This window comes from Girardinichthys multiradiatus, chromosome 18 (assembly GCF_021462225.1).
Source record: "Girardinichthys multiradiatus isolate DD_20200921_A chromosome 18, DD_fGirMul_XY1, whole genome shotgun sequence".
NCBI classification, from domain to species: Eukaryota; Metazoa; Chordata; class Actinopteri; order Cyprinodontiformes; family Goodeidae; genus Girardinichthys; species Girardinichthys multiradiatus.
In genome coordinates this window covers 7,253,370-7,264,403 of record NC_061810.1, presented here as the reverse complement: position 1 = coordinate 7,264,403, position 11,034 = coordinate 7,253,370, and positions in this window count along the sequence as shown.

The window sequence follows — 11,034 nt, the reverse complement described above, 5'->3', positions numbered from 1 at the left end:
TGATGGTTTGTGTGAAATGAAGCAAATAAAAGAAACTAGGCTGCAGCGTAGGGCCGCCACTCCAGACGTTTTTACTATTTCAAAATTATTCAGTCAACGCATTTTCATAGAGCTGCATGGTCGTCTCTGCAGCTGGTAACACTGGTGCCTTGCAGCAAGAAGGTCCTGGGTTAGAAGTCTGGGGTCCAAAAACATGACTGTTGGTCTCTCTAAAATTGCTTCAGTTATGAATGTATGCATATAGGTTGTCTGTCCATGTGTGTCTCTGTGACTAATTGGTGACCTGTCCTATCCCACCTCTTGCCTAATGACAGCTGGAGACACACCCCAACTCCACAGAAGATTTTAGAAACACTTTCGTTTTGATAAAATCCTGATTATGTTTAAACACCTCAGCTGATCAAAACCGTAATTTACAGAGATTAAAGAGGCCATCTGTGATTTCAGCCTTACTTACCTGTATGATTGCACTGAAAGAAAGTTAGAAGTGACAGGATGCATTAAGCTGCAACTTCATTCCTCTGCTCTTTTCTGCTGCAACCCCACCTGGACTTTCTCCCTGCCTGCTGCAGGCTCCAGCTCAGTAGAAACAGAAACTGGGTGCAGAAACAACAAAGCAAAGAGTTAAGACGTGATAACAGCATCAACTAGAGATGCAGAATGTTCAAGACATAAACTAAGCCAGCTGTAAAACGCACAATCTTTTGATAATTCACTGTAGATTTTACAGCGTTCTTTCCTTCTTTTCTCTTTAGTAGTCTGCTGTTTTACAAGAGGTTTTTGGAGCTTTAGAAGACTGCTAATGTAATGTAAATGAAGAGACAAAAACTTTAATTGACTCTGGAAACGTATGGGATGTTGACATGGAAAATTTGTTGTACCTGGACTTAAGACGTTTTTCTATGTGCAAAATTCAAGCAAACCAGTTTGCAGATCTGTCTAAAAACATTTTCTCCTTAAATAACACTGGGATGTAGATACAGTGTCATTAACAACCTACAGCACATCCATCATGAATTTCTCCCTGATACCATGAGATGTTGCTGGTATGAGGAGTACTGTCAGAACCCTGTTTTGTCATATTAGTTTGCTGCTTGCAGAGACTTTGCAAGTTCATTCATTTTTGCAGGCATATGTATATCTGAATACAATCACAAAAACGTTAATGTTAGATAAATGTACATACATTATTCAGTTTTCATTCTACATTACTTATTTACTATCTAGATGTGCTGTTTATATTACTGATTGAGAATGGTTGTTATCTCCTTATGCATAGAGGAATATGATGTTGCAACATGAGCACAGGATGTGAGAACAGTCTGTTTTCACATAAAGATAAACTCCCTCAGCAGTTGAAACCTCATGTAACTCGGGCGTTCCTTATCCAATTAAAGCATGAAGAGCGGAGACTGTCTTCAGAGTGTGTTTGGAGGATTGTAACTGAGACAGTCTCCGGGACACTCTCCTTGCAAGTTAAAACAAACTAACTTCTCTGTGTCTTTCTTTGTGCAGATGTTGTAATGAGTGTTGGGGTTTAAACCTAACATTTAAATGGTCCTTCGAGAGCCGGATTCCAAGATACCTGACGATCCCAGCGGGTGAGAGAGATCCAGGTAAAACTCCGTGGCCACGGTAAAAAGACCTTTTCCGGGACTGGTTCTCCCTGGCGGGCTGGGATCCGAGGGTTGACGGAACTCCAAAGACGCAGAGAAGTGTGAGTAAAATCTTGTGATTAAAAAAGAGGGATGAATGACAAAAGAATAAAATAGTAAAACCCTGACAATTCTAGACACTATCAGGTACAAGAGAAGAATACAGTTAAATTCCGCAGGAGGGTAGACTCCCTTAGTTGAAATAGACTAATTAAATTCTACGTTAAGGACGGCGGAGTCCTCTGTTAGGAAACTAATAAAAGGAGCAAGTGAGTGTGAGAGTGGAAAAATAGCCACCACTAGGTGACTGTTTTTCATATAAATTAAACAAGGAACAAATGGTGAGCCGTTGCGGATGCATGTAGGCAAAAAAATTCCACCTTAACGGGTTGAAGTGAATTTTACCGCAACAGGTTAGTTGATCACCATCTTGTTTAAAAGGTATTTCCAGTATTTAGAACACACCAGGTGTTAAAACCATACTGGAACTAAAAGTCGCCTAAAAATGGGTAAGGGACAAAGTAAAGAAAAACAAAAGTTACTTGATAATTTATCATGCAAAGATTGGAAAGTAGTAGAAAAGGAAGAACCAACAGCTGTGGAACCATTATGTTACTGGGTAAAACATTATAACTTTAATGGAAAGTTATCCACGGCTGCCTTAAAAGACTTACAAGGTAAAATAGCTAACAAATGTAAACAAAATGAAAAACAAATGAAAAGAAAAAGAAATAATGTTTCACCGAAAGGAAGATGATGAATATTCAGGTCCTTATGCAGCCTTACAGCAACAATTAGCCCAACAAGATGAAGAGGCGGCTGGGGAAGATGAAATAACTGAGCCTACGGCTCCCCCTGTCGCCCCATTTCCCGAAAATCTACCTAAATATACATCAAAAGATATAGGAAGTAAGCCTAAATTACGGAAACACGGCGCAGTAGGAAGCTGGTCAACAACCCTATCTGGGGACTTTAATAGTGTGTTAAGCCCTCCCAGGGAACCTCAAAAGTTACTAAGTTTGGAGGAAGAGGGACTTGAAGTACAGACTTTCCCTCTGATAGAACTTCCAAATCCACGATCAAGAGAGAATGATCCGGCTGTAATAAGGGTATATCGAACATGGACACAAGATGATATTAAAAAGGCAGTAGAGGGCATTCCCCACCCTAGAGAAGATGTTGAGGAATGTTTGAAACAAATGGAAGACCTTAGACGTTCTTATCACCTGAACGGAGCAGAAGTACAACAGGTGTGAATGTGCAAGTTAGGCCCTGACTGGTTTCATGTTAAAGGAACTTATTCGCCTACTCAAGCAGATGGTACCAACCGAGTTGCTGACAGTGATGATCTGACAGAACATGTGAACCCCCTATTGGAAAGAATTAAAGCTAAATATAAAAAGACAGCAAATTACACTGAAATAGGAAGGTGCCGACAGAAACCAGATGAACCATTTGATGAATATAGAGCAAGAATGGGAACGGTGTTCAAGGTTCACAGTGGTCTAGAACCAAGTGAAAATGTAGACAGTGCCTTCCAACAACAGTTAAAAAATGCACTCCATTCAGGTTCGTCACCTGAAATACATGGCTGGGTAAACCGCCATTACATAGGAATGAGTGGAGGCTCATTACAGGATTACATCAACCATGCCCTGCATGCAGAAAAAGTTATAAAAAGTAAAAAGACCAAACAAAAAGACACAGTGTTCTACCACGAGGAAGAGACAGCCTGTTTTGATAATGCAGTTTATTATCAACAAACACGAGGCAGGGGGCGTGGTAGAGGTCGAGGAAGAGGTAGAGGCAGAGGACATTTTGGAGCACAAAATCCAAGAGCATGCTGGTCCTGTGGAAAAGAGGGACATATGGCTAGAGACTGCCAAAGTAGCTCTGCCCAACAAAACTATAGTGCGTGACTAGCACCAGAGCCGCAGGGGAAACTGAGCAGACAACCCCTTGGTGAAATGACAGAAAGGGTACTTTTGACTGAGGAGGGAGAAACTATATTAAATCTGGAAGAACTGTTCTATGTAGAAAAAATTAGACCAGAAATAACATTGATAGTACAAGGCACACCTATCACGTTCCTTTGTGATTCTGGAGCATGTAGAACCACCCTCAGAGAGCCACTACCACATGCAAAGCCTAGTGGAAATTATGCTGTGGTCAGAGCAGCCCAAGGAGTGACAAAAACAGTTACTGAGACTGAACCCATATGGCTCAGAGACCCGGAAGGAAAAACATGCCAACTTTCGGTACTGATATTGCCAGAATGTCCAGTAAATCTATTAGGTAGAGATGCAATGGTCGCCTTACAACTAATCATATTGCCAACTCCTGATGGATTAAAAATAGCTAGGGAAAGGCCTGAAAATGTATATGTAATGCAGGGAGTGGGAAGCCCAAACTATTACTATACATTGGACATCCCAAATAAAGCACCAACTTCCACGGGGTCATTTCTCATAGATGAAGGAAAAAATTCCATACAAAACCCTCAGGATGTAATGTCACCTGATGACCTACATGTTACAATGTGGTACACAAACAAACCAGTCACACATGCAGCATTACTGACAGAACTGCTACAAGCTGTGCAATTACCAAAAGAACTAGCAATATGCAAATGTGCGGCACACACAACAGGAACTGACCCAGTTTCAAAAGGCAACGCCTTTGCAGACAAGATAGCAAAGGAAGCAGCACAGAAACAAATACAAGTTCTAATGATGACAGGAGCTGATTTACAAAATGAAACATTAAAAGACATGCAACAACAATCACCAAAGCAGGAACAACAACAATGGCAAAGAAAAGGGGCACAATTAAAAGATGGTATTTTCACCTGACCAGAAAATAAACCAATCCTACCAAAAAACCTATACAAATGGGCAGCAATATTGAGTCATGGTAAGTCACATGTCTCAACAGGAGGGATGACAGGATTGGTAAACCAAGTATACACAACCTATGGATTCAACTCCTATTCAAAACATTTTTGTAGAAGCTGCTTAGTATGTGCAAAACACAATGCCCAAGGGAACTTAAGGCCAAAAAGGGGACAATTTCCCAAGGCCAAATACCCTTTTCAACATATCCACATGGATTTCATAGAACTAAACAACAGCGAAGGGAAAAAGTATTGTTTAGTAATAATAGATTCATTCTCAAAATGGATAGAACTATTTCCAACAAAAACACCAGATGCATTAACAGTGGCAAAAGCCTTATGCAAAGACATAATACCAAGGTATGGTATTCCAGAGAAAATCTATAGTGACAACGGTACACACTTTGTTAATCAAATCATTAACAGAATAGGACAAGCCTTCCACATAGACCTAAAACACCACTGTGCTTATCATCCACAAAGCGCTGGGCTAGTAGAAAGAATGAATGGGACTATAAAGAACAGGTTAAGAAAATGCATGGAAGAAACTGGAAGACCATGGACTAAATGCATGGATTTAGTAAAACTCTATATCAACATAACTAGCTCAGATGGATTAACACCATATGAAACTGTGTTTGGGAGACCTTACAGACTGCCATATTTAAAAAATATGTGGGAAACAGATGATGAAAGCACACTGGCAGATTATATGAGAAAGATGTTACAACAAAGACAGCAAAACAATGAGAAAACTAATGATGATGAAACTTCTGTGTCTACGCAGGGAATACCGTTAGTTGAACCAGGTGACTGGGTCCTGATAAAAAGCATAAAGAAGAAGCATTGGCATTCACCTAAGTGGGAAGGGCCCTATCAGGTGTTGTTGACTACTGGAACTGCGATTAAGATTGCAGAAAGGAACTCATGGATCCATCTAACACATTGTAAAAGAATAATAGAACATGACTAAAATAAATTTCTCAATAGCAGTGTTTACCCTAACTATCATTGTTTGTGTTGTAGTAATAGCATTGTGGTATCTGTTGTAGCATTGTAGCTCTTCATCTGACCTTCAGAGGTAGTCCGGCTACAAAGGGGGCTGCAATTATAGTTTGCAGTTGTCTCAAACCGGTGAAGATTGTCCACAGCTCTGCTACAGGTTTTTAGGAAGGGCTCCAATCTACAGAAAGATGTTCACCCCTACACACAAAAAGATATTGATAATAGGGAGCATCATCTCAATCATAGTTGTAAGTGCCCTGTTAATATGGGAAAGAAATCACAAAATGCAAAAAAGAAGAGTAGGGTACTATAATCCTAATCGATCCAGAATCCAACATGAAATGTTAAAAAACCCCTGTAAAACTACAGATGGGGATAGCAGTAGAACAAAATAACTGTATTTCTGCTATCAAACTAACAGAACACAGACTGTGTTCACTTTTGATCGAAACTTGCAAATAGGGGGCTATGGGGCAAACAGCTGGGATGGATATGACTGGTATCTAGATTGTAGTGGTATGAAACAATCAGGATGACCCTACTTACATAGACAGCATAGGAATACCAAGAGGGGTCCCTGATGAATATAAATTAGCAGATCAAGTGGCAGCAGGCTTTGAATCCACCATATGTTGGTGGTGTACAATCAATAAAAATGTAGACAGAATCAACTACATCCATTATAATGTGCAGAGATTAGGAAACAAAACTGAAGAAGGTTTCTCCGCTATCCATGAACAACTGTCAGCTACCTCACTTATGGCTTTCCAAAATAGAATTGCCGTTGACATGCTCTTAGCTGAGAAAGGGGGTGTTTGTTCCATATTTGGTGGTCAGTGTTGCACTTTTATACCAAATAACACCGCAGCTGATGGAAGCCTGACTAAAGCGTTGGAAGGCCTTAGATCACTCAACGACAAAATGAAAGACCATTCTGGAGTTGACACCTCAATGTGGGATGGTTTTGGGGAAATGTTTGGAAAATATAAACAACTAGTGTTTTCAATATTAATGTCTATTGCTGTGTTTGCAGCTATTCTCACCTTATGTGGATGTTGTTGTATTCCTTGTATAAGAGCCTTGTGTTCTCGAATAATCACCTCTGCTATACAACCAGTTAAAACAGAGCTCTCAGAGATGTATGCCCTTATAAGACCAGACGAGGACTCAGATGAAGACCCTGATGAGACAAGCAACGAAGAGACGTCCCTGCATTTTCCAGACTTGTATCCAGACCCTGATGGTTATTAGGGAGGTCCTCTGAGTGTAACTTTTTATGCATTGCAATGATTTCATGACTGAAAATCTGAAAAGAAGTAGTCACTGAATGATGTTTAAAATTGATATAATGCTAAACTGAATAAACAGGAGGGAAATGTTAGATAAATGTACATACATTATTCAGTTTTCATTCTACATTACTTATTTACTATCTAGATGTGCTGTTTATATTACTGATTGAGAATGGTTGTTATCTCCTTATGCATAGAGGAATATGATGTTGCAACATGAGCACAGGATGTGAGAACAGTCTGTTTTCACATAAAGATAAACTCCCTCAGCAGTTGAAACCTCATGTAACTAGGGCGTTCCTTATCCAATAAAAGCATGAAGAGCGGAGACTGTCTTCAGAGTGTGTTTGGAGGATTGTAACTGAGACAGTCTCCGGGACACTCTCCTTGCAAGTTAAAACAAACTAACTTCTCTGTGTCTTTCTTTGTGCAGATGTTGTAATGAGTGTTGGGGTTTAAACCTAACAGTTAATGAAAAATATTACATAAACTTCACATATCACCTAAAAGTACTGTTTATAAGGTTAACTACGTAGTTAGGGGTGTATGTGAGGAATGCACGTTCTCTAGACTTTTCATCTACTACCTCTGGTTGAAAAGGAGCATATTATGCCTGTAGCAACGTCTGATGTTTAATGGTGGTGAGTGGTGTCCATCTAATGTGGCAGAATTAAACAAAACTCCATTCATGTTGACACCAGAACTAAGTCCAAAGGAACTATAAGCTCAAACGTATTTGTGCTTTAAGCATTTGCCTTTCTCTTTCACTTCGTCTGCCATTTTGAGTTCTATTACGATGGAAAAATACATTTCCCAGAATGCCTGTATATCGCTTTTACAAAGAATTTCTACGGGTGCATTTCAGTATTATAGAATGTCACTGGAAAGTTCATGTATTTCAGGAAGAAATAGAATTAATAGATTAAGACACAGAGAGCGATTTTTCAAGCATTTACTTCAGTGTTAATAGCAGATCTTAGCTCGTCTGCATTGGGGGGGTCTGCGGTCCATTATCTGTCTCCTCACAATACCCTATAGACTCTGGGGTTCAGGTCAGGGGAGTTTTCTGGCCAATCAAGCAAGGTAACATCATGGTCATTGAACCAGCTTTTGGTACCTTTGTCCTGGAACCAAGTCCTGCTGGAAAATGAAATCAACATCTCCATAAAGCTTGTCAGCAGAGGGAAGCATGATGGTTGCATTAACTGTGGACTTCAGAAAACCCAGTAGACCAACACCGGCAGATGGCATGATTCCTTAAATCATCACAGACTGAGGAAACTTCTGGACTTCATCAAGTGTCTGTGCCTCTCCACCCTTCCTCCAGACTCTGGGGCCTTGATACTTCTGATGTTGTGTCTGGTTTTGGATCAACCTAACACAGGGAATGCAAAAGTTTACATAGCCCATGTTGGGACCCACAGCCATGGATTACAACATGCGGTACGAACTTTTCTGGAACTTTCAAAATAAATCGCATTAACCTACTTCCAGCCAGCCAGGAAAGGGGATAACAGCAGACTTTCCGTGATGTCACTGGATGTATAAAAACACCCCCTTTCCAATGAATCAATCTCTTCCACACCGGTCTCTAGAGGATTGGGACAGGAGAGGCACAGCGCGCTAATGTCTCTTTGCAGGCAAACAGACATAACTCTTCAAACTGGATCCAAGAGTGTCATAAGATCACGCAGTCATATGTACTAAGTTAAGTACGGATGAATTGCTGTTTGTGTATCCGATATTCATTCATGAATGGGGGTAATTAAGGTACAAGCGTGGCTTGACTTTCTCTCTGAGGTCTGCAGAAGCAAACTGTTTTCAGAGGGTTCCCAGCAGAGACCCTGTCTCTACAAAGCCGAGTGAAGCAGTTTCCCAAAGGAAGGATAACGGGACGCATCACCGTGGTTACAACTGTAACGTACAGTTTGGTTGGCGGACAGAGCGAGTTGCCCCACCCAACAGCTACGGAGGTTAGCTGCAGCTAACCCTTTTGTTCACAAAGCTTTCTTCAAACTTCGTCGCCGGACAACATTTCCTCAGCAGGGTTCAACTGAGAGGTTAGGTTTGGGCAGAGAGTGGTAGAAGTAGTTTAGAATGAAATGATCTAAACGTTTTTCATTTTATGAAGTTTGGTTTTGTTTGTGTTAAACTCTGCTATCTTATTACTAGCAGGCCACGTGCTCAGTTTTGTGTTCTGTGTTTGTGTGTTTTAAAGTTAAGACAAACTTTATTTAAAGGGTCATTTTAAACAGAGGATTGATCATAACGCACCGTCCGCGCTTATGCATTTTAACCCTTTTATTAACGGTATTTTTAAAGGTGTGTGTTTGATTCTGGTGCTAAGCTATGAGCTTATTTTGTTAGCTTTAACTGCTAACAGCTAAGAACACGTGCTTGCTTACTAAAGATCATTTACCCAAAAGGTTGTTAGTTTCAATCCAGTAAAATAATATTTCCCTAAATATTGTTTAATTAAACTTGATAACTAATACACCATAAACACCATTAAGCCTCATTTCTCCAGAAAGATTTGGTTCTTTTCCAAAATATTTCCTTAAATATTTTACTATTTCCTAAATAATATTTCTTTAAATATTATTTTAATAAATAAAGACAGCTAATGAGAAACCGTTGAGAAATGGTCATCCAGAATGTTGGTTTTATTCAGCAGATCATTCTTTAAAACATTATTTTAATAAAATAATGTTTTATCTGATCTTGCATTATGAATGGTTGTCTAAACGTTTGATGATTATTGCCTAAGTTGGTTCCAAGACTAACTTAACTCACTTCCAAATTCTTCAAGATAATCATTGGTTCTCAAACATAAACATTGGATGGTAATGTTGCATCACTCTTTTGGTCATGATTTTCAATAATCTTTAATCAACTTGTTTATATTGTACATAGCCTATTAGTCTTCCTTATTCTTTAATTCTGCTTGGTAGTTTAGTTGGTTTGTTTTAGCATAGTAAAGGGTTTGATGATTGAAATATGTTTGACTTTGTGTTGACTTATTTTTGTTAATAATTTTTTGTATTTTAAGAAATGGTGCGAATTCATTCCATGTGTGTGCAGAGTTTGGTTGTTCAATAATGTCAGAGCTGGCTCACCCTTTCAATTTTGTCCTAATACCACCGCCTTACTGGGCTGGTATTCACATGATAACCTTTAACAGACCGAAATATTATTTGACAAAATATTAAAGTATTAATATTAAATAATATATTCATATTCATAGTTACAACACCCATGTCCTGGATATACGCCTGTGTGTGGTGGCTCTTAAAGCTCTGACTCTAGCTGCAGTGGAAACATTTATATTCTTCCCTAAATGCTTGAATGGGGTTTGCGTCACAATCCTCCTCCAGCTGTGATGATCCAATCTTGTGCAGTCTTTTCTACCAAGATTTTTTCTTCCACTTAACTTTTCATTAACTTCCTTGGATAAAGCACTGCAAAACATCAGCCTCTTTATTAAAGACCTTCTCTGTCCTACCCTCCTTGAGGAGGTTGTCAGTGACTGTCACCCAGAACTTGCTTCCAGATCCCAAAACCACCAGGAGCCTCCAACTAATTGCTTGAATTTTAACACAAACCATGGATAAGAAATTTGTATCTTTGTTGTTTGAGAATGAGGATACAATTAAATTTCAGTTCATTGTTTTAGCATAATTTTTTTATTTTTTTATTTAGAATTTAAAGGGAGTGGCAAGTTTACACTGTAAAACGTCTAACAATAATCTTCATTGTTTGTTGTTAACATCGGATGCTACAAGTTTAATCTTTTCTTTGTGTTTGAGCTCATTTTGTTCACGTCAGCAAATTAGAACCAATTATGCTTTGAAGCTCAACCACTTAAATGTGGCCCCCTCTCCCAGATGCCACTTGTATTGAAACACTGTTAGTGGTGATGTTCTTAGCAGGAAGAGGGGGTCCAAGTCAGGTTCTGCTTAAGATCCCATTGACCCAGTTCCTCTAGAGAACTGTCAGCTCAGCAGTCTTCCCCTTTATTCTGAATCTAAACAATATGTATTTTTTAATTCATTTTCTTTTAGTTTTTTTTATCTTATGAAATATGCTTCCCAGATTTTCTTTCAGAAAGAAACTTCTACGTTGAATGAAAACAGTCTACATCTGCCAGGGTTATGAGTCATTTTTGACTTGACTGCACTGAGTTTAAACT